The sequence below is a fragment of the Pseudophryne corroboree genome, unplaced genomic scaffold (genome assembly GCF_028390025.1).
Source record: "Pseudophryne corroboree isolate aPseCor3 unplaced genomic scaffold, aPseCor3.hap2 scaffold_908, whole genome shotgun sequence".
Lineage (NCBI taxonomy): Eukaryota > Metazoa > Chordata > Amphibia > Anura > Myobatrachidae > Pseudophryne > Pseudophryne corroboree.
In genome coordinates this window covers 118,125-142,440 of record NW_026970488.1, presented here as the reverse complement: position 1 = coordinate 142,440, position 24,316 = coordinate 118,125, and the positions used below count along the sequence as shown (strand labels likewise).

Sequence of the window (24,316 nt, the reverse complement as noted above, 5' to 3'; positions counted from 1 at the left end):
TTGCTTCATTGGAAAGGCAGCAAGATGCATCCTCATTTCAATGTCTACTGAAATAATACAGGTTGACACCAGGAAACATTAACGCCACTGCATCCTTGCTGCTTTCTCATGTGGAAGTCTGTTTAATGTGAAAACAAGGTGATATCTAATTAGCACACAGGTAAGAAATTACGAAAATCTTTATTTAAGGGTGAATATGTTTCTCACAAAATTGTTGCCCCAATGCATCATTGAAATTCAAGCTGGAAAGATGATTTTAATATATCACTTGTACATTTTGTATTGCTCTTCTGGTGACAATGTAGTTTTTTTTGTCAATTACCATTTTAATAATAGGGTAAAGAAAATTAAGTGGATTTTTGAAAGAAAACTATACTGTCAATATACTATTAAAACAAATTAAAATGGTAAAAGTTATTGTACTTTAAGTAAAAATAAAAGAGCAAAAATATCAATCCCAGTTTTGATTACTTAAATTAACAAAAAAAAATGCATATAGCAAAGGATAGTTTCAATCTGCCTACCTCTGGGTTATGGGTCCAGCATGCTTCCATTGCAGTACTCTGCTGCACATGTAAGTGCAAGAGATCCTGAAGCACTCCCTCATCATGGGAAAGTACCAATGTGTTTATTCATTGGTTGATGGAAGAAACATCTTACAAAAACTCTCCAGATTATTGATTTTTTAATATTTTTCTAGGAAACGTTCTAGATGTATGCTTATTAGCCTTTGTTAGTATGTACTGTTTGCAAAGTGTCTTGGTGGCGCAATCGGTTAGTGTGTTCGGCTATTAACCAAAAGGTCGGTGGTTCAATCCCACCCAGGGACGTAATTGACCTTGTGATCAGATTTTGGTGATATTTAAGTAGACAAGTCAAAATTTCAAACCCCCTCTTATTGTGTAGGGTACCTGGCCTTCTCTGATGTAATCAGAGTTAGATTTGATTCAGTGATTTTATAAAAAACAGCTAGGAAGCACAATTTAGCAGTGGGTTGCAGAGAAAAAAAATATGCTGGCAGAAAAATCCAATTGAGTGATTAAACAGCTCTTCATTTTCTGGAATTTATTTTTATGCTAACAAATTTGTTCTCTGAAAAGTGTCCACAAAGCCAAGTCTCTGATTAACACCTTTGTAAGGATGGTTTTTCACCTATTACTAAATTAAACTTGCTTCATTGGAAAGGCAGCAAGATGCATCCTCATTTCAATGTCTACTGAAATAATACAGGTTGACACCAGGAAACATTAACCCCACTGCATCTTTGCTGCTTTCTCACATGGAAGTCTGTTTAATGTGAAAACAAGGTGATATCTAATTAGCACACAGGTAAGGAATTACGAAAATCTTTATTTAAGGGTGAAGATGTTTCTCACAAAATTGTTGCCCCAATGCATCATTGAAATTCAAGCTGGAAAGATGATTTTAATATATCACTTGTACATTTTGTATTGCTCTTCTGGTGACAATGTAGTTTTTTTGTCAATTACCATTTTAATAACAGGGTAAAGAAAATTAAGTGGATTTTTGAAAGAAAACTATACTGTCAATATACTATTAAAACAAATTAAAATGGTAAAAGTTATTGTACTTTAAGTAAAAATAAAAGAGCAAAAATATCAATCCCAGTTTTGATTACTTAAATTAACAAAAAAAATGCATATAGCAAAGGATAGTTTCAATCTGCCTACCTCTGGGTTATGGGTCCAGCATGCTTCCATTGCAGTACTCTGCTGCCCATGTAAGTGCAAGAGATCCTGAAGCACTCACTCATCATGGGAAAGTACCAATGTGTTTATTCGTTGGTTGATGGAAGAAACATCTTACAAAAACTCTCCAGATTATTGATTTTTTAATGTTTTTCTAGGAAACGTTCTAGATGTATGCTTATTAGCCTTTGTCAGTATGTACTTTTTGCAAAGTGTCTCTGTGGCGCAATCGGTTAGTGTGTTTGGCTGTTAACCAAAAGGTTGGTGGTTCAATCCCACCCAGGGACGTAATTAACCTTGTGATCAGATTTTGGTGATATTTAAGTAGACAAGTCAAAATTTCAAACCTCCTCTTATGGTGTAGGGTACATGGCCTTCTCTGATGTAATCAGAGTTAGATTTGATTCAGTGATTTTATAAAAAACAGCTAGGAAGCACAATTTAGCAGTGGGTTGCAGAGAAAAAAAATATGCTGGCAGAAAAATCCAATCGAGTGATTAAACAGCTCTTCATTTTCTGGCTTTATTTTTATGCTAACAAATTTGTTCTCTGAAAAGTGTCCACAAAGCCAAGTCTCTGATTAACACCTTTGTAAGGATGGTTTTTCACCTATTACTAAATTAAACTTGCTTCATTGGAAAGGCAGCAAGATGCATCCTCATTTCAATGTCTACTGAAATAATACAAGTTGACACCAGGAAACATTAACGCCACTGCATCCTTGCTGCTTTCTCATGTGGAAGTCTGTTTAATGTGAAAACAAGGTGATATCTAATTAGCACACAGGTAAGGAATTAAGAAAATCTTTATTTAAGGGTGAAGATGTTTCTCACAAAATTGTTGACCCAATGCATCATTGAAATTCAAGCTGGAAAGATGATTTTAATATATCACTTGTACATTTTGTATTGCTCTTCTGGTGACAATGTAGTTTGTTTTTGTCAATTACCATTTTAATAATAGGGTAAAGAAAATGAAGTGGATTTTTGAAAGAAAACAATACTGTCAATATACTATTAAAACAAATTAAAATGGTAAAAGTTATTGTACTTTAAGTAAAAATAAAAGAGACAAAATATCAATCCCAGTTTTGGATTACTTTAATTAACAAAAAAAAATGCATATAGCAGAGGATAGTTTCAATCTGCCTACCTCTGGGTTATGGGCCCAGCATGCTTCCATTGCAGTACTCTGCTGCACATGTAAGTGCAAGAGATCCTGAAGCACTCACTCATCATGGGAAAGTACCAATGTGTTTCTTCGTTGGTTGATGGAAGAAACATCTTACAAAAACTCTCCAGATTATTGACATTTTAAAGTTTTTCTAGGAAACGTTTTAGATGAATGCTTATTAGCCTTTGTCAGTATGGAAATTTGCAAAGTGTCTCTGTGGCGCAATCAGTTAGTATGTATGGCTTTTAACCAAAAGGTTGGTGGTTTAATCCCACCCAGGGACCTAATTGACCTTGTTATCAGATTTTGGTGATCTTTAAGTAGACAAGTCAAAATTTCAAACCCCCTGTTATGGTGTAGGGTACTTGGCCTTCTCTGATGTAATCAGAGTTAGATTTGATTCAGTGATTTTATAAAAACAGCTAGGAAGCACAATTTAGCAGTGGGTTGCAGAGAAAAAAAATATGCTGGCAGAAAAATCCAATTGAGTGATTAAACAGCTCTTTATTTTCTTGCTTTATTTTTATGCTAACAAATTTGTTCTCTGAAAAGTGTCCACAAAGCCAAGTCTCTGATTAACACCTTTGTAAGGATGGTTTTTCACCTATTACTAAATTAAACTTGCTTCATTGGAAAGGCAGCAAGATGCATCCTCATTTCAATGTCTACTGAAATAATACAGGTTGACACCAGGAAACATTAACGCCACTGCATCCTTGCTGCTTTCTCATGTAAAAGTCTGTTTAATATGAAAACAAGGTGATATCTAATTAGCACACAGGTAAGGAATTAAGAAAATCTTTATTTAAGGGTGAAGATGTTTCTCACAAAATCGTTGCCCCAATGCATCATTGAAATTCAAGCTGGAAAGATGATTTTAATATATCACTTGTACATTTTGTATTGCTCTTCTGGTGACAATGTAGTTTTTTTTGTCAATTACCATTTTAATAATAGGGTAAAGAAAATTAAGTGGATTTTTGAAAGAAAACTATACTGTCAATATACTATTAAAACAAATTAAAATGGTAAAAGTTATTGTACTTTAAGTAAAAATAAAAGAGCAAAAATATCAATCCCAGTTTTGATTACTTAAATTAACAAAAAAAATGCATATAGCAAAGGATAGTTTCAATCTGCCTACCTCTGGGTTATGGGTCCAGCATGCTTCCATTGCAGTACTCTGCTGCACATGTAAGTGCAAGAGATCCTGAAGCACTCACTCATCATGGGAAAGTACCAATGTGTTTATTCATTGGTTGATGGAAGAAACATCTTACAAAAACTCTCCAGATTATTGATTTTTTAATATTTTTCTAGGAAACGTTCTAGATGTATGCTTATTAGCCTTTGTCAGTATGTACTGTTTACAAAGTGTCTCGGTGGCGCAATCGGTTAGTGTGTTCGGCTATAAACCAAAAGGTTGGTGGTTCAATCCCACCCAGGGACGTAATTGACCTTGTGATCAGATTTTGGTGATATTTAAGTAGACAAGTCAAAATTTCAAACCCCCTCTTATTGTGTAGGGTACCTGGCCTTCTCTGATGTAATCAGAGTTAGATTTGATTCAGTGATTTTATAAAAAACAGCTAGGAAGCACAATTTAGCAGTGGGTTGCAGAGAAAAAAAATATGCTGGCAGAAAAATCCAATCGAGTGATTAAACAGCTCTTCATTTTCTGGCTTTATTTTTATGCTAACAAATTTGTTCTCTGAAAAGTGTCCACAAAGCCAAGTCTCTGATTAACACCTTTGTAAGGATGGTTTTTCACCTATTACTAAATTAAACTTGCTTCATTGGAAAGGCAGCAAGATGCATCCTCATTTCAATGTCTACTGAAATAATTCAAGTTGACACCAGGAAACATTAACGCCACTGCATCCTTGCTGCTTTCTCATGTGGAAGTCTGTTTAATGTGAAAACAAGGTGATATCTAATTAGCACACAGGTAAGGAATTAAGAAAATCTTTATTTAAGGGTGAAGATGTTTCTCACAAAATTGTTGACCCAATGCAACATTGAAATTCAAGCTGGAAAGATGATTTTAATATATCACTTGTACATTTTGTATTGCTCTTCTGGTGACAATGTAGTTTGTTTTTGTCAATTACCATTTTAATAATAGGGTAAAGAAAATGAAGTGGATTTTTGAAAGAAAACAATACTGTCAATATACTATTAAAACAAATTAAAATGGTAAAAGTTATTGTACTTTAAGTAAAAATAAAAGAGACAAAATATCAATCCCAGTTTTGGATTACTTTAATTAACAAAAAAAAATGCATATAGCAGAGGATAGTTTCAATCTGCCTACCTCTGGGTTATAGGCCCAGCATGCTTCCATTGCAGTACTCTGCTGCACATGTAAGTTCAAGAGATCCTGAAGCACTCACTCATCATGGGAAAGTACCAATGTGTTTCTTCGTTGGTTGATGGAAGAAACATCTTACAAAAACTCTCCAGATTATTGACTTTTTAAAGTTTTTCTAGGAAACGTTTTAGATGAATGCTTATTAGCCTTTGTCAGTATGGACTTTTGCAAAGTGTCTCTGTGGCGCAATCAGTTAGTATGTACGGCTATTAACCAAAAGGTTGGTGGTTCAATCCCACCCAGGGACCTAATTGACCTTGTTATCAGATTTTGGTGATCTTTAAGTAGACAAGTCAAAATTTCAAACCCCCTGTTATGGTGTAGGGTACCTGGCCTTCTCTGATGTAATCAGAGTTAGATTTGATTCAGTGATTTTATAAAAACAGCTAGGAAGCACAATTTAGCAGTGGGTTGCAGAGAAAAAAAATATGCTGGCAGAAAAATCCAATTGAGTGATTAAACAGCTCTTTATTTTCTGGCTTTATTTTTATGCTAACAAATTTGTTCTCTGAAAAGTGTCCACAAAGCCAAGTCTCTGATTAACACCTTTGTAGGGATGGTTTTTCACCTATTACTAAATTAAACTTGCTTCATTGGAAAGGCAGCAAGATGTATCCTCATTTCAATGTCTACTGAAATAATACAGGTTGACACCAGGAAACATTAACGCCACTGCATCCTTGCTGCTTTCTCATGTGGAAGTCTGTTTAATGTGAAAACAAGGTGGTATCTAATTAGCACACAGGTAAGGAATTACGAAAATCTTTATTTAAGGGTGAAGATGTTTCTCACAAAATTGTTGCCCCAATGCATCATTGAAATTCAAGCTGGAAAGATGATTTTAATATATCACTTGTACATTTTGTATTGCTCTTCTGGTGACAATGTAGTTTTTTTGTCAATTACCATTTTAATAACAGGGTAAAGAAAATTAAGTGGATTTTTGATAGAAAACTATACTGTCAATATACTATTAAAACAAATTAAAATGGTAAAAGTTATTGTACTTTAAGTAAAAATAAAAGAGCCAAAATATCAATCCCAGTTTTGGATTACTTTAATTAACAAACAAAAAAATGCATATAGCAGAGGATAGTTTCAATCTGCCTACCTCTGGGTTATGGGCCCAGCATACTTCCATTGCAGTACTCTGCTGCACATGTAAGTGCAAGAGATCCTGAAGCACTCACTCATCATGGGAAAGTACCAATGTGTTTCTTCGTTGGTTGATGGAAGAAACATCTTACAAAAACTCTCCAGATTATTGACTTTTTAAAGTTTTTCTAGGAAACGTTTTAGATGAATGCTTATTAGCCTTTGTCAGTATGGACTTTTGCAAAGTGTCTCTGTGGTGCAATCGGTTAGTGTGTTTGGCTATTAACCAAAAGGTTGGTGGTTCAATCCCACCCAGGGACATAATTAACCTTGTGATCAGATTTTGGTGATATTTAAGTAGACAAGTCAAAATTTCAAACCTCATCTTATGGTGTAGGGTACATGGCCTTCTCTGATGTAATCAGAGTTAGATTTGATTCAGTGATTTTATAAAAAACAGCTAGGAAGCACAATTTAGCAGTGGGTTGCAGAGAAAAAAAATATGCTGGCAGAAAAATCCAATCGAGTGATTAAACAGCTCTTCATTTTCTGGCTTTATTTTTATGCTAACAAATTTGTTCTCTGAAAAGTGTCCACAAAGCCAAGTCTCTGATTAACACCTTTGTAAGGATGGTTTTTCACCTATTACTAAATTAAACTTGCTTCATTGGAAAGGCAGCAAGATGCATCCTCATTTCAATGTCTACTGAAATAATACAAGTTGACACCAGGAAACATTAACGCCACTGCATCCTTGCTGCTTTCTCATGTGGAAGTCTGTTTAATGTGAAAACAAGGTGATATCTAATTAGCACACAGGTAAGGAATTAAGAAAATCTTTATTTAAGGGTGAAGATGTTTCTCACAAAATTGTTGACCCAATGCAACATTGAAATTCAAGCTGGAAAGATGATTTTAATATATCACTTGTACATTTTGTATTGCTCTTCTGGTGACAATGTAGTTTGTTTTTGTCAATTACCATTTTAATAATAGGGTAAAGAAAATGAAGTGGATTTTTGAAAGAAAACAATACTGTCAATATACTATTAAAACAAATTAAAATGGTAAAAGTTATTGTACTTTAAGTAAAAATAAAAGAGACAAAATATCAATCCCAGTTTTGGATTACTTTAATTAACAAAAAAAAAAATGCATATAGCAGAGGATAGTTTCAATCTGCCTACCTCTGGGTTATGGGCCCAGCATGCTTCCATTGCAGTACTCTGCTGCACATGTAAGTTCAAGAGATCCTGAAGCACTCACTCATCATGGGAAAGTACCAATGTGTTTCTTCGTTGGTTGATGGAAGAAACATCTTACAAAAACTCTCCAGATTATTGACTTTTTAAAGTTTTTCTAGGAAACGTTTTAGATGAATGCTTATTAGCCTTTGTCAGTATGGACTTTTGCAAAGTGTCTCTGTGGCGCAATCAGTTAGTATGTACAGCTATTAACCAAAAGGTTGGTGGTTCAATCCCACCCAGGGACCTAATTGACCTTGTTATCAGATTTTGGTGATCTTTAAGTAGACAAGTCAAATTTCATATCCCCCTGTTATGGTGTAGGGTACCTGGCCTTCTCTGATGTAATAAGAGTTAGATTTGATTCAGTGATTTTATAAAAACATCTAGGAAGCACAATTTAGCAGTGGGTTGCAGAGAAAAAGAAATATGCTGGCAAAAAAATCAAATTGCGTGATTAAACAGCTCTTCATTTTCTGGCTTTATTTTTATGCTAACAAATTTGTTCTCTGAAAAGTGTCCACAAAGCCAAGTCTCTGATTAACACCTTTGTAGGGATGGTTTTTCACCTATTACTAAATTAAACTTGCTTCATTGGAAAGGCAGCAAGATGCATCCTCATTTCAATGTCTACTGAAATAATACAGGTTGACACCAGGAAACATTAACGCCACTGCATCCTTGCTGCTTTCTCATGTGGAAGTCTGTTTAATGTGAAAACAAGGTGATATCTAATTAGCACACAGGTAAGAAATTACGAAAATCTTTATTTAAGGGTGAAGATGTTTCTCACAAAATTGTTGCCCCAATGCATCATTGAAATTCAAGCTGGAAAGATGATTTTAATATATCACTTGTACATTTTGTATTGCTCTTCTGGTGACAATGTAGTTTTTTTTGTCAATTACCATTTTAATAATAGGGTAAAGAAAATTAAGTGGATTTTTGAAAGAAAACTATACTGTCAATATACTATTAAAACAAATTAAAATGGTAAAAGTTATTGTACTTTAAGTAAAAATAAAAGAGCAAAAATATCAATCCCAGTTTTGATTACTTAAATTTACAAAAAAAAATGCATATAGCAAAGGATAGTTTCAATCTGCCTACCTCTGGGTTATGGGTCCAGCATGCTTCCATTGCAGTACTCTGCTGCACATGTAAGTGCAAGAGATCCTGAAGCACTCACTCATCATGGGAAAGTACCAATGTGTTTATTCATTGGTTGATGGAAGAAACATCTTACAAAAACTCTCCAGATTATTGATTTTTTAATATTTTTCTAGGAAACGTTCTAGATGTATGCTTATTAGCCTTTGTCAGTATGTACTGTTTGCAAAGTGTCTCGGTGGCGCAATCGGTTAGTGTGTTTGGCTATTAACCAAAAGGTTGGTGGTTCAATCCCACCCAGGGACGTAATTGACCTTGTGATCAGATTTTGGTGATATTTAAGTAGACAAGTCAAAATTTCAAACCCCCTCTTATTGTGTAGGGTACCTGGCCTTCTCTGATGTAATCAGAGTTAGATTTGATTCAGTGATTTTATAAAAAACAGCTAGGAAGCACAATTTAGCAGTGGGTTGCAGAGAAAAAAAATATGCTGGCAGAAAAATCCAATTGAGTGATTAAACAGCTCTTCATTTTCTGGAATTTATTTTTATGCTAACAAATTTGTTCTCTGAAAAGTGTCCACAAAGCCAAGTCTCTGATTAACACCTTTGTAAGGATGGTTTTTCACCTATTACTAAATTAAACTTGCTTCATTGGAAAGGCAGCAAGATGCATCCTCATTTCAATGTCTACTGAAATAATACAGGTTGACACCAGGAAACATTAACGCCACTGCATCTTTGCTGCTTTCTCACATGGAAGTCTGTTTAATGTGAAAACAAGGTGATATCTAATTAGCACACAGGTAAGGAATTACGAAAATCTTTATTTAAGGGTGAAGATGTTTCTCACAAAATTGTTGCCCCAATGCATCATTGAAATTCAAGCTGGAAAGATGATTTTAATATATCACTTGTACATTTTGTATTGCTCTTCTGGTGACAATGTAGTTTTTTTGTCAATTACCATTTTAATAACAGGGTAAAGAAAATTAAGTGGATTTTTGAAAGAAAACTATACTGTCAATATACTATTAAAACAAATTAAAATGGTAAAAGTTATTGTACTTTAAGTAAAAATAAAAGAGCAAAAATATCAATCCCAGTTTTGATTACTTAAATTAACAAAAAAAATGCATATAGCAAAGGATAGTTTCAATCTGCCTACCTCTGGGTTATGGGTCCAGCATGCTTCCATTGCAGTACTCTGCTGCCCATGTAAGTGCAAGAGATCCTGAAGCACTCACTCATCATGGGAAAGTACCAATGTGTTTATTCGTTGGTTGATGGAAGAAACATCTTACAAAAACTCTCCAGATTATTGATTTTTTAATGTTTTTCTAGGAAACGTTCTAGATGTATGCTTATTAGCCTTTGTCAGTATGTACTTTTTGCAAAGTGTCTCTGTGGCGCAATCGGTTAGTGTGTTTGGCTGTTAACCAAAAGGTTGGTGGTTCAATCCCACCCAGGGACGTAATTAACCTTGTGATCAGATTTTGGTGATATTTAAGTAGACAAGTCAAAATTTCAAACCTCCTCTTATGGTGTAGGGTACATGGCCTTCTCTGATGTAATCAGAGTTAGATTTGATTCAGTGATTTTATAAAAAACAGCTAGGAAGCACAATTTAGCAGTGGGTTGCAGAGAAAAAAAATATGCTGGCAGAAAAATCCAATCGAGTGATTAAACAGCTCTTCATTTTCTGGCTTTATTTTTATGCTAACAAATTTGTTCTCTGAAAAGTGTCCACAAAGCCAAGTCTCTGATTAACACCTTTGTAAGGATGGTTTTTCACCTATTACTAAATTAAACTTGCTTCATTGGAAAGGCAGCAAGATGCATCCTCATTTCAATGTCTACTGAAATAATACAAGTTGACACCAGGAAACATTAACGCCACTGCATCCTTGCTGCTTTCTCATGTGGAAGTCTGTTTAATGTGAAAACAAGGTGATATCTAATTAGCACACAGGTAAGGAATTAAGAAAATCTTTATTTAAGGGTGAAGATGTTTCTCACAAAATTGTTGACCCAATGCATCATTGAAATTCAAGCTGGAAAGATGATTTTAATATATCACTTGTACATTTTGTATTGCTCTTCTGGTGACAATGTAGTTTGTTTTTGTCAATTACCATTTTAATAATAGGGTAAAGAAAATGAAGTGGATTTTTGAAAGAAAACAATACTGTCAATATACTATTAAAACAAATTAAAATGGTAAAAGTTATTGTACTTTAAGTAAAAATAAAAGAGACAAAATATCAATCCCAGTTTTGGATTACTTTAATTAACAAAAAAAAATGCATATAGCAGAGGATAGTTTCAATCTGCCTACCTCTGGGTTATGGGCCCAGCATGCTTCCATTGCAGTACTCTGCTGCACATGTAAGTGCAAGAGATCCTGAAGCACTCACTCATCATGGGAAAGTACCAATGTGTTTCTTCGTTGGTTGATGGAAGAAACATCTTACAAAAACTCTCCAGATTATTGACATTTTAAAGTTTTTCTAGGAAACGTTTTAGATGAATGCTTATTAGCCTTTGTCAGTATGGAAATTTGCAAAGTGTCTCTGTGGCGCAATCAGTTAGTATGTATGGCTTTTAACCAAAAGGTTGGTGGTTCAATCCCACCAATTGACCTTGTTATCAGATTTTGGTGATATTTAAGTAGACAAGTCAAATTTCATACCCCCTGTTATGGTGTAGGGTACCTGGCCTTCTCTGATGTAATCAGAGTTAGATTTGATTCAGTGATTTTATAAAAACATCTAGGAAGCACAATTTAGCAGTGGGTTGCAGAGAAAAAGAAATATGCTGGCAAAAAAATCAAATTGCGTGATTAAACAGCTCTTCATTTTCTGGCTTTATTTTTATGCTAACAAATTTGTTCTCTGAAAAGTGTCCACAAAGCCAAGTCTCTGATTAACACCTTTGTAGGGATGGTTTTTCACCTATTACTAAATTAAACTTGCTTCATTGGAAAGGCAGCAAGATGCATCCTCATTTCAATGTCTACTGAAATAATACAAGTTGACACCAGGAAACATTAACGCCACTGCATCCTTGCTGCTTTCTCATGTGGAAGTCTGTTTAATGTGAAAACAAGGTGATATCTAATTAGCACACAGGTAAGAAATTCCGAAAATCTTTATTTAAGGGTGAAGATGTTTCTCACAAAATTGTTGCCCCAATGCATCTTTGAAATTCAAGCTGGAAAGATGATTTTAATATATCACTTGTACATTTTGTATTGCTCTTCTGGTGACAATGTAGTTTTTTTTGTCAATTACCATTTTAATAATAGGGTAAAGAAAATTAAGCGGATTTTTGAAAGAAAACTATACTGTCAATATACTATTAAAACAAATTAAAATGGTAAAAGTTATTGTACTTTAAGTAAAAATAAAAGAGCAAAAATATCAATCCCAGTTTTGATTACTTAAATTAACAAAAAAAAATGCATATAACAAAGGATAGTTTCAATCTGCCTACCTCTGGGTTATGGGTCCAGCATGCTTCCATTGCAGTACTCTGCTGCACATGTAAGTGCAAGAGATCCTGAAGCACTCACTCATCATGGGAAAGTACCAATGTGTTTATTCATTGGTTGATGGAAGAAACATCTTACAAAAACTCTCCAGATTATTGATTTTTTAATGTTTTTCTAGGAAACGTTCTAGATGTATGCTTATTAGCCTTTGTCAGTATGTACTGTTTGCAAAGTGTCTCTGTGGCGCAATCGGTTAGTGTGTTCGGCTATTAACCAAAAGGTTGGTGGTTCAATCCCACCCAGGGACGTAATTAACCTTGTGATCAGATTTTGGTGATATTTAAGTAGACAAGTCAAAATTTCAAACCTCCTCTTATGGTGTAGGGTACATGGCCTTCTCTGATGTAATCAGAGTTAGATTTGATTCAGTGATTTTATAAAAAACAGCTAGGAAGCACAATTTAGCAGTGGGTTGCAGAGAAAAAAAATATGCTGGCAGAAAAATCCAATCGAGTGATTAAACAGCTCTTCATTTTCTGGCTTTATTTTTATGCTAACAAATTTGTTCTCTGAAAAGTGTCCACAAAGCCAAGTCTCTGATTAACACCTTTGTAAGGATGGTTTTTCACCTATTACTAAATTAAACTTGCTTCATTGGAAAGGCAGCAAGATGCATCCTCATTTCAATGTCTACTGAAATAATACAAGTTGACACCAGGAAACATTAACGCCACTGCATCCTTGCTGCTTTCTCATGTGGAAGTCTGTTTAATGTGAAAACAAGGTGATATCTAATTAGCACACAGGTAAGGAATTAAGAAAATCTTTATTTAAGGGTGAAGATGTTTCTCACAAAATTGTTGACCCAATGCATCATTGAAATTCAAGCTGGAAAGATGATTTTAATATATCACTTGTACATTTTGTATTGCTCTTCTGGTGACAATGTAGTTTGTTTTTGTCAATTACCATTTTAATAATAGGGTAAAGAAAATTAAGTGGATTTTTGAAAGAAAACAATACTGTCAATATACTATTAAAACAAATTAAAATGGTAAAAGTTATTGTACTTTAAGTAAAAATAAAAGAGACAAAATATCAATCCCAGTTTTGGATTACTTTAATTAACAAAAAAAAAATGCATATAGCAGAGGATAGTTTCAATCTGCCTACCTCTGGGTTATGGGCCCAGCATGCTTCCATTGCAGTACTCTGCTGCACATGTAAGTTCAAGAGATCCTGAAGCACTCACTCATCATGGGAAAGTACCAATGTGTTTCTTCGTTGGTTGATGGAAGAAATATCTTACAAAAACTCTCCAGATTATTGACTTTTTAAAGTTTTGCTAGGAAACGTTTTAGATGAATGCTTATTAGCCTTTGTCAGTATGGAAATTTGCAAAGTGTCTCTGTGGCGCAATCAGTTAGTATGTACGGCTTTTAACCAAAAGGTTGGTGGTTTAATCCCACCTAGGGACCTAATTGACCTTGTTATCAGATTTTGGTGATCTTTAAGTAGACAAGTCAAAATTTCAAACCCCCTGTTAAGGTGTAGGGTACTTGGCCTTCTCTGATGTAATCAGAGTTAGATTTGATTCAGTGATTTTATAAAAACAGCTAGGAAGCACAATTTAGCAGTGGGTTGCAGAGAAAAAAAATATGCTGGCAGAAAAATCCAATTGAGTGATTAAACAGCTCTTTATTTTCTGGCTTTATTTTTATGCTAACAAATTTGTTCTCTGAAAAGTGTCCACAAAGCCAAGTCTCTGATTAACACCTTTGTAAGGATGGTTTTTCACCTATTACTAAATTAAACTTGCTTCATTGGAAAGGCAGCAAGATGCATCCTCATTTCAATGTCTACTGAAATAATACAGGTTGACACCAGGAAACATTAACGCCACTGCATCCTTGCTGCTTTCTCATGTAAAAGTCTGTTTAATATGAAAACAAGGTGATATCTAATTAGCACACAGGTAAGGAATTAAGAAAATCTTTATTTAAGGGTGAAGATGTTTCTCACAAAATCGTTGCCCCAATGCATCATTGAAATTCAAGCTGGAAAGATGATTTTAATATATCACTTGTACATTTTGTATTGCTCTTCTGGTGACAATGTAGTTTGTTTTTGTCAATTACCATTTTAATAATAGGGTAAAGAAAATGAAGTGGATTTTTGAAAGAAAACAATACTGTCAATATACTATTAAAACAAATTAAAATGGTAAAAGTTATTGTACTTTAAGTAAAAATAAAAGAGCCAAAATATCAATCCCAGTTTTGGATTACTTTAATTAACAAAAAAAAATGCATATAGCAGAGGATAGTTTCAATCTGCCTACCTCTGGGTTATGGGCCCAGCATGCTTCCATTGCAGTACTCTGCTGCACATGTAAGTGCAAGAGATCCTGAAGCACTCACTCATCATGGGAAAGTACCAATGTGTTTCTTCGTTGGTTGATGGAAGAAACATCTTACAAAAACTCTCCAGATTATTGACTTTTTAAAGTTTTTCTAGGAAACGTTTTAGATGAATGCTTATTAGCCTTTGTCAGTATGGACTTTTGCAAAGTGTCTCTGTGGCGCAATCAGTTAGTATGTACGGCTATTAACCAAAAGGTTGGTGGTTCAATCCCACCCAGGGACCTAATTGACCTTGTTATCAGATTTTGGTGATCTTTAAGTAGACAAGTCAAATTTCATACCCCCTGTTATGGTGTAGGGTACCTGGCCTTCTCTGATGTAATCAGAGTTAGATTTGATTCAGTGATTTTATAAAAACATCTAGGAAGCACAATTTAGCAGTGGGTTGCAGAGAAAAAGAAATATGCTGGCAAAAAAATCAAATTGCGTGATTAAACAGCTCTTCATTTTCTGGCTTTATTTTTATGCTAACAAATTTGTTCTCTGAAAAGTGTCCACAAAGCCAAGTCTCTGATTAACACCTTTGTAGGGATGGTTTTTCACCTATTACTAAATTAAACTTGCTTCATTGGAAAGGCAGCAAGATGCATCCTCATTTCAATGTCTACTGAAATAATACAGGTTGACACCAGGAAACATTAACGCCACTGCATCCTTGCTGCTTTCTCATGTGGAAGTCTGTTTAATGTGAAAACAAGGTGATATCTAATTAGCACACAGGTAAGAAATTACGAAAATCTTTATTTAAGGGTGAATATGTTTCTCACAAAATTGTTGCCCCAATGCATCATTGAAATTCAAGCTGGAAAGATGATTTTAATATATCACTTGTACATTTTGTATTGCTCTTCTGGTGACAATGTAGTTTTTTTTGTCAATTACCATTTTAATAATAGGGTAAAGAAAATTAAGTGGATTTTTGAAAGAAAACTATACTGTCAATATACTATTAAAACAAATTAAAATGGTAAAAGTTATTGTACTTTAAGTAAAAATAAAAGAGCAAAAATATCAATCCCAGTTTTGATTACTTAAATTAACAAAAAAAAATGCATATAGCAAAGGATAGTTTCAATCTGCCTACCTCTGGGTTATGGGTCCAGCATGCTTCCATTGCAGTACTCTGCTGCACATGTAAGTGCAAGAGATCCTGAAGCACTCCCTCATCATGGGAAAGTACCAATGTGTTTATTCATTGGTTGATGGAAGAAACATCTTACAAAAACTCTCCAGATTATTGATTTTTTAATATTTTTCTAGGAAACGTTCTAGATGTATGCTTATTAGCCTTTGTTAGTATGTACTGTTTGCAAAGTGTCTTGGTGGCGCAATCGGTTAGTGTGTTCGGCTATTAACCAAAAGGTCGGTGGTTCAATCCCACCCAGGGACGTAATTGACCTTGTGATCAGATTTTGGTGATATTTAAGTAGACAAGTCAAAATTTCAAACCCCCTCTTATTGTGTAGGGTACCTGGCCTTCTCTGATGTAATCAGAGTTAGATTTGATTCAGTGATTTTATAAAAAACAGCTAGGAAGCACAATTTAGCAGTGGGTTGCAGAGAAAAAAAATATGCTGGCAGAAAAATCCAATTGAGTGATTAAACAGCTCTTCATTTTCTGGAATTTATTTTTATGCTAACAAATTTGTTCTCTGAAAAGTGTCCACAAAGCCAAGTCTCTGATTAACACCTTTGTAAGGATGGTTTTTCACCTATTACTAAATTAAACTTGCTTCATTGGAAAGGCAGCAAGATGCATCCTCATTTCAATGTCTACTGAAATAATACAGGTTGACACCAGGAAACATTAACGCCACTGCATCTTTGCTGCTTTCTCACATGGAAGTCTGTTTAATGTGAAAACAAGGTGATATCTAATTAGCACACAGGTAAGGAATTACGAAAATCTTTATTTAAGGGTGAAGATGTTTCTCACAAAATTGTTGCCCCAATGCATCATTGAAATTCAAGCTGGAAAGATGATTTTAATATATCACTTGTACATTTTGTATTGCTCTTCTGGTGACAATGTAGTTTTTTTGTCAATTACCATTTTAATAACAGGGTAAAGAAAATTAAGTGGATTTTTGAAAGAAAACTATACTGTCAATATACTATTAAAACAAATTAAAATGGTAAAAGTTATTGTACTTTAAGTAAAAATAAAAGAGCAAAAATATCAATCCCAGTTTTGATTACTTAAATTAACAAAAAAAATGCATATAGCAAAGGATAGTTTCAATCTGCCTACCTCTGGGTTATGGGTCCAGCATGCTTCCATTGCAGTACTCTGCTGCCCATGTAAGTGCAAGAGATCCTGAAGCACTCACTCATCATGGGAAAGTACCAATGTGTTTATTCGTTGGTTGATGGAAGAAACATCTTACAAAAACTCTCCAGATTATTGATTTTTTAATGTTTTTCTAGGAAACGTTCTAGATGTATGCTTATTAGCCTTTGTCAGTATGTACTTTTTGCAAAGTGTCTCTGTGGCGCAATCGGTTAGTGTGTTTGGCTGTTAACCAAAAGGTTGGTGGTTCAATCCCACCCAGGGACGTAATTAACCTTGTGATCAGGTTTTGGTGATATTTAAGTAGACAAGTCAAAATTTCAAACCTCCTCTTATGGTGTAGGGTACATGGCCTTCTCTGATGTAATCAGAGTTAGATTTGATTCAGTGATTTTATAAAAAACAGCTAGGAAGCACAATTTAGCAGTGGGTTGCAGAGAAAAAAAATATGCTGGCAGAAAAATCCAATCGAGTGATTAAACAGCTCTTCATTTTCTGGCTTTATTTTTATGCTAACAAATTTGTTCTCTGAAAAGTGTCCACAAAGCCAAGTCTCTGATTAACACCTTTGTAAGGATGGTTTTTCACCTATTACTAAATTAAACTTGCTTCATTGGAAAGGCAGCAAGATGCATCCTCATTTCAATGTCTACTGAAATAATACAAGTTGACACCAGGAAACATTAACGCCACTGCATCCTTGCTGCTTTCTCATGTGGAAGTCTGTTTAATGTGAAAACAAGGTGATATCTAATTAGCACACAGGTAAGGAATTAAGAAAATCTTTATTTAAGGGTGAAGATGTTTCTCACAAAATTGTTGACCCAATGCATCATTGAAATTCAAGCTGGAAAGATGATTTTAATATATCACTTGTACATTTTGTATTGCTCTTCTGGTGACAATGTAGTTTGTTTTTGTCAATTACCATTTTAATAATAGGGTAAAGAAAATGAAGTGGATTTTTGAAAGAAAACAATACTGTCAATATACTATTAAAACAAATTAAAATGGTAAAAGTTATTGTACTTTAAGTAAAAATAAAAGAGACAAAATATCAATCCCAGTTTTGGATTACTTTAATTAACAAAAAAAAATGCATATAGCAGAGGATAGTTTCAATCTGCCTACCTCTGGGTTATGGGCCCAGCATGCTTCCATTGCAGTACTCTGCTGCACATGTAAGTGCAAGAGATCCTGAAGCACTCACTCATCATGGGAAAGTACCAATGTGTTTCTTCGTTGGTTGATGGAAGAAACATCTTACAAAAACTCTCCAGATTATTGACATTTTAAAGTTTTTCTAGGAAACGTTTTAGATGAATGCTTATTAGCCTTTGTCAGTATGGAAATTTGCAAAGTGTCTCTGTGGCGCAATCAGTTAGTATGTATGGCTTTTAACCAAAAGGTTGGTGGTTTAATCCCACCCAGGGACCTAATTGACCTTGTTATCAGATTTTGGTGATCTTTAAGTAGACAAGTCAAAATTTCAAACCCCCTGTTATGGTGTAGGGTACTTGGCCTTCTCTGATGTAATCAGAGTTAGATTTGATTCAGTGATTTTATAAAAACAGCTAGGAAGCACAATTTAGCAGTGGGTTGCAGAGAAAAAAAATATGCTGGCAGAAAAATCCAATTGAGTGATTAAACAGCTCTTTATTTTCTTGCTTTATTTTTATGCTAACAAATTTGTTCTCTGAAAAGTGTCCACAAAGCCAAGTCTCTGATTAACACCTTTGTAAGGATGGTTTTTCACCTATTACTAAATTAAACTTGCTTCATTGGAAAGGCAGCAAGATGCATCCTCATTTCAATGTCTACTGAAATAATACAGGTTGACACCAGGAAACATTAACGCCACTGCATCCTTGCTGCTTTCTCATGTAAAAGTCTGTTTAATATGAAAACAAGGTGATATCTAATTAGCACACAGGTAAGGAATTAAGAAAATCTTTATTTAAGGGTGAAGATGTTTCTCACAAAATCGTTGCCCCAATGCATCATTGAAATTCAAGCTGGAAAGATGATTTTAATATATCACTTGTACATTTTGTATTGCTCTTCTGGTGACAATGTAGTTTTTTTTGTCAATTACCATTTTAATAATAGGGTAAAGAAAATTAAGTGGATTTTTGAAAGAAAACTATACTGTCAATATACTATTAAAACAAATTAAAATGGTAAAAGTTATTGTACTTTAAGTAAAAATAAAAGAGCAAAAATATCAATCCCAGTTTTGATTACTTAAATTAACAAAAAAAATGCATATAGCAAAGGATAGTTTCAATCTGCCTACCTCTGGGTTATGGGTCCAGCATGCTTCCATTGCAGTACTCTGCTGCACATGTAAGTGCAAGAGATCCTGAAGCACTCACTCATCATGGGAAAGTACCAATGTGTTTATTCATTGGTTGATGGAAGAAACATCTTACAAAAACTCTCCAGATTATTGATTTTTTAATATTTTTCTAGGAAACGTTCTAGATGTATGCTTATTAGCCTTTGTCAGTATGTACTGTTTACAAAGTGTCTCGGTGGCGCAATCGGTTAGTGTGTTCGGCTATAAACCAAAAGGTTGGTGGTTCAATCCCACCCAGGGACGTAATTGACCTTGTGATCAGATTTTGGTGATATTTAAGTAGACAAGTCAAAATTTCAAACCCCCTCTTATTGTGTAGGGTACCTGGCCTTCTCTGATGTAATCAGAGTTAGATTTGATTCAGTGATTTTATAAAAAACAGCTAGGAAGCACAATTTAGCAGTGGGTTGCAGAGAAAAAAAATATGCTGGCAGAAAAATCCAATCGAGTGATTAAACAGCTCTTCATTTTCTGGCTTTATTTTTATGCTAACAAATTTGTTCTCTGAAAAGTGTCCACAAAGCCAAGTCTCTGATTAACACCTTTGTAAGGATGGTTTTTCACCTATTACTAAATTAAACTTGCTTCATTGGAAAGGCAGCAAGATGCATCCTCATTTCAATGTCTACTGAAATAATTCAAGTTGACACCAGGAAACATTAACGCCACTGCATCCTTGCTGCTTTCTCATGTGGAAGTCTGTTTAATGTGAAAACAAGGTGATATCTAATTAGCACACAGGTAAGGAATTAAGAAAATCTTTATTTAAGGGTGAAGATGTTTCTCACAAAATTGTTGACCCAATGCAACATTGAAATTCAAGCTGGAAAGATGATTTTAATATATCACTTGTACATTTTGTATTGCTCTTCTGGTGACAATGTAGTTTGTTTTTGTCAATTACCATTTTAATAATAGGGTAAAGAAAATGAAGTGGATTTTTGAAAGAAAACAATACTGTCAATATACTATTAAAACAAATTAAAATGGTAAAAGTTATTGTACTTTAAGTAAAAATAAAAGAGACAAAATATCAATCCCAGTTTTGGATTACTTTAATTAACAAAAAAAAAATGCATATAGCAGAGGATAGTTTCAATCTGCCTACCTCTGGGTTATAGGCCCAGCATGCTTCCATTGCAGTACTCTGCTGCACATGTAAGTTCAAGAGATCCTGAAGCACTCACTCATCATGGGAAAGTACCAATGTGTTTCTTCGTTGGTTGATGGAAGAAACATCTTACAAAAACTCTCCAGATTATTGACTTTTTAAAGTTTTTCTAGGAAACGTTTTAGATGAATGCTTATTAGCCTTTGTCAGTATGGACTTTTGCAAAGTGTCTCTGTGGCGCAATCAGTTAGTATGTACGGCTATTAACCAAAAGGTTGGTGGTTCAATCCCACCCAGGGACCTAATTGACCTTGTTATCAGATTTTGGTGATCTTTAAGTAGACAAGTCAAAATTTCAAACCCCCTGTTATGGTGTAGGGTACCTGGCCTTCTCTGATGTAATCAGAGTTAGATTTGATTCAGTGATTTTATAAAAACAGCTAGGAAGCACAATTTAGCAGTGGGTTGCAGAGAAAAAAAATATGCTGGCAGAAAAATCCAATTGAGTGATTAAACAGCTCTTTATTTTCTGGCTTTATTTTTATGCTAACAAATTTGTTCTCTGAAAAGTGTCCACAAAGCCAAGTCTCTGATTAACACCTTTGTAGGGATGGTTTTTCACCTATTACTAAATTAAACTTGCTTCATTGGAAAGGCAGCAAGATGTATCCTCATTTCAATGTCTACTGAAATAATACAGGTTGACACCAGGAAACATTAACGCCACTGCATCCTTGCTGCTTTCTCATGTGGAAGTCTGTTTAATGTGAAAACAAGGTGGTATCTAATTAGCACACAGGTAAGGAATTACGAAAATCTTTATTTAAGGGTGAAGATGTTTCTCACAAAATTGTTGCCCCAATGCATCATTGAAATTCAAGCTGGAAAGATGATTTTAATATATCACTTGTACATTTTGTATTGCTCTTCTGGTGACAATGTAGTTTTTTTGTCAATTACCATTTTAATAACAGGGTAAAGAAAATTAAGTGGATTTTTGATAGAAAACTATACTGTCAATATACTATTAAAACAAATTAAAATGGTAAAAGTTATTGTACTTTAAGTAAAAATAAAAGAGCCAAAATATCAATCCCAGTTTTGGATTACTTTAATTAACAAACAAAAAAATGCATATAGCAGAGGATAGTTTCAATCTGCCTACCTCTGGGTTATGGGCCCAGCATACTTCCATTGCAGTACTCTGCTGCACATGTAAGTGCAAGAGATCCTGAAGCACTCACTCATCATGGGAAAGTACCAATGTGTTTCTTCGTTGGTTGATGGAAGAAACATCTTACAAAAACTCTCCAGATTATTGACTTTTTAAAGTTTTTCTAGGAAACGTTTTAGATGAATGCTTATTAGCCTTTGTCAGTATGGACTTTTGCAAAGTGTCTCTGTGGTGCAATCGGTTAGTGTGTTTGGCTATTAACCAAAAGGTTGGTGGTTCAATCCCACCCAGGGACATAATTAACCTTGTGATCAGATTTTGGTGATATTTAAGTAGACAAGTCAAAATTTCAAACCTCATCTTATGGTGTAGGGTACATGGCCTTCTCTGATGTAATCAGAGTTAGATTTGATTCAGTGATTTTATAAAAAACAGCTAGGAAGCACAATTTAGCAGTGGGTTGCAGAGAAAAAAAATATGCTGGCAGAAAAATCCAATCGAGTGATTAAACAGCTCTTCATTTTCTGGCTTTATTTTTATGCTAACAAATTTGTTCTCTGAAAAGTGTCCACAAAGCCAAGTCTCTGATTAACACCTTTGTAAGGATGGTTTTTCACCTATTACTAAATTAAACTTGCTTCATTGGAAAGGCAGCAAGATGCATCCTCATTTCAATGTCTACTGAAATAATACAAGTTGACACCAGGAAACATTAACGCCACTGCATCCTTGCTGCTTTCTCATGTGGAAGTCTGTTTAATGTGAAAACAAGGTGATATCTAATTAGCACACAGGTAAGGAATTAAGAAAATCTTTATTTAAGGGTGAAGATGTTTCTCACAAAATTGTTGACCCAATGCAACATTGAAATTCAAGCTGGAAAGATGATTTTAATATATCACTTGTACATTTTGTATTGCTCTTCTGGTGACAATGTAGTTTGTTTTTGTCAATTACCATTTTAATAATAGGGTAAAGAAAATGAAGTGGATTTTTGAAAGAAAACAATACTGTCAATATACTATTAAAACAAATTAAAATGGTAAAAGTTATTGTACTTTAAGTAAAAATAAAAGAGACAAAATATCAATCCCAGTTTTGGATTACTTTAATTAACAAAAAAAAAAAATGCATATAGCAGAGGATAGTTTCAATCTGCCTACCTCTGGGTTATGGGCCCAGCATGCTTCCATTGCAGTACTCTGCTGCACATGTAAGTTCAAGAGATCCTGAAGCACTCACTCATCATGGGAAAGTACCAATGTGTTTCTTCGTTGGTTGATGGAAGAAACATCTTACAAAAACTCTCCAGATTATTGACTTTTTAAAGTTTTTCTAGGAAACGTTTTAGATGAATGCTTATTAGCCTTTGTCAGTATGGACTTTTGCAAAGTGTCTCTGTGGCGCAATCAGTTAGTATGTACAGCTATTAACCAAAAGGTTGGTGGTTCAATCCCACCCAGGGACCTAATTGACCTTGTTATCAGATTTTGGTGATCTTTAAGTAGACAAGTCAAATTTCATATCCCCCTGTTATGGTGTAGGGTACCTGGCCTTCTCTGATGTAATAAGAGTTAGATTTGATTCAGTGATTTTATAAAAACATCTAGGAAGCACAATTTAGCAGTGGGTTGCAGAGAAAAAGAAATATGCTGGCAAAAAAATCAAATTGCGTGATTAAACAGCTCTTCATTTTCTGGCTTTATTTTTATGCTAACAAATTTGTTCTCTGAAAAGTGTCCACAAAGCCAAGTCTCTGATTAACACCTTTGTAGGGATGGTTTTTCACCTATTACTAAATTAAACTTGCTTCATTGGAAAGGCAGCAAGATGCATCCTCATTTCAATGTCTACTGAAATAATACAGGTTGACACCAGGAAACATTAACGCCACTGCATCCTTGCTGCTTTCTCATGTGGAAGTCTGTTTAATGTGAAAACAAGGTGATATCTAATTAGCACACAGGTAAGAAATTACGAAAATCTTTATTTAAGGGTGAAGATGTTTCTCACAAAATTGTTGCCCCAATGCATCATTGAAATTCAAGCTGGAAAGATGATTTTAATATATCACTTGTACATTTTGTATTGCTCTTCTGGTGACAATGTAGTTTTTTTTGTCAATTACCATTTTAATAATAGGGTAAAGAAAATTAAGTGGATTTTTGAAAGAAAACTATACTGTCAATATACTATTAAAACAAATTAAAATGGTAAAAGTTATTGTACTTTAAGTAAAAATAAAAGAGCAAAAATATCAATCCCAGTTTTGATTACTTAAATTTACAAAAAAAAATGCATTAATATTTTTCTAGGAAACGTTCTAGATGTATGCTTATTAGCCTTTGTCAGTATGTACTGTTTACAAAGTGTCTCGGTGGCGCAATCGGTTAGTGTGTTCGGCTATTAACCAAAAGGTTGGTGGTTCAATCCCACCCAGGGACGTAATTGACCTTGTGATCAGATTTTGGTGATATTTAAGTAGACAAGTCAAAATTTCAAACCCCCTCTTATTGTGTAGGGTACCTGGCCTTCTCTGATGTAATCAGAGTTAGATTTGATTCAGTGATTTTATAAAAAACAGCTAGGAAGCACAATTTAGCAGTGGGTTGCATATAGCAAAGGATAGTTTCAATCTGCCTACCTCTGGGTTATGGGTCCAGCATGCTTCCATTGCAGTACTCTGCTGCACATGTAAGTGCAAGAGATCCTGAAGCACTCACTCATCATGGGAAAGTACCAATGTGTTTATTCATTGGTTGATG

At 34.4% G+C, this 24,316-nt stretch overlaps 7 non-coding genes across 7 annotated transcripts; all 7 read left to right on the top strand.

Moving 5' to 3' along the window:
- The first annotated feature begins 1,923 nt into the window (after window positions 1-1,923).
- TRNAN-GUU (transfer RNA asparagine (anticodon GUU)) lies at window positions 1,924-1,997 on the top strand. The gene has a single exon. It is a non-coding gene; the product is annotated as a tRNA-Asn (tRNA).
- A 2,261-nt stretch (window positions 1,998-4,258) lies between these two features.
- On the top strand, window positions 4,259-4,332 carry TRNAY-AUA (transfer RNA tyrosine (anticodon AUA)). The gene has a single exon. It is a non-coding gene; the product is annotated as a tRNA-Tyr (tRNA).
- Window positions 4,333-6,595: 2,263 nt separating this feature from the next.
- TRNAN-AUU (transfer RNA asparagine (anticodon AUU)) lies at window positions 6,596-6,669 on the top strand. The gene has a single exon. It is a non-coding gene; the product is annotated as a tRNA-Asn (tRNA).
- A 3,432-nt stretch (window positions 6,670-10,101) lies between these two features.
- On the top strand, window positions 10,102-10,175 carry TRNAN-GUU (transfer RNA asparagine (anticodon GUU)). Its single transcript has one exon. It is a non-coding gene; the product is annotated as a tRNA-Asn (tRNA).
- Window positions 10,176-17,100: 6,925 nt separating this feature from the next.
- On the top strand, window positions 17,101-17,174 carry TRNAN-GUU (transfer RNA asparagine (anticodon GUU)). Its single transcript has one exon. It is a non-coding gene; the product is annotated as a tRNA-Asn (tRNA).
- A 2,261-nt stretch (window positions 17,175-19,435) lies between these two features.
- Window positions 19,436-19,509, top strand: TRNAY-AUA (transfer RNA tyrosine (anticodon AUA)). The gene has a single exon. It is a non-coding gene; the product is annotated as a tRNA-Tyr (tRNA).
- Window positions 19,510-21,773: 2,264 nt separating this feature from the next.
- TRNAN-AUU (transfer RNA asparagine (anticodon AUU)) lies at window positions 21,774-21,847 on the top strand. Its single transcript has one exon. It is a non-coding gene; the product is annotated as a tRNA-Asn (tRNA).
- The last annotated feature ends 2,469 nt before the right edge of the window (window positions 21,848-24,316 follow it).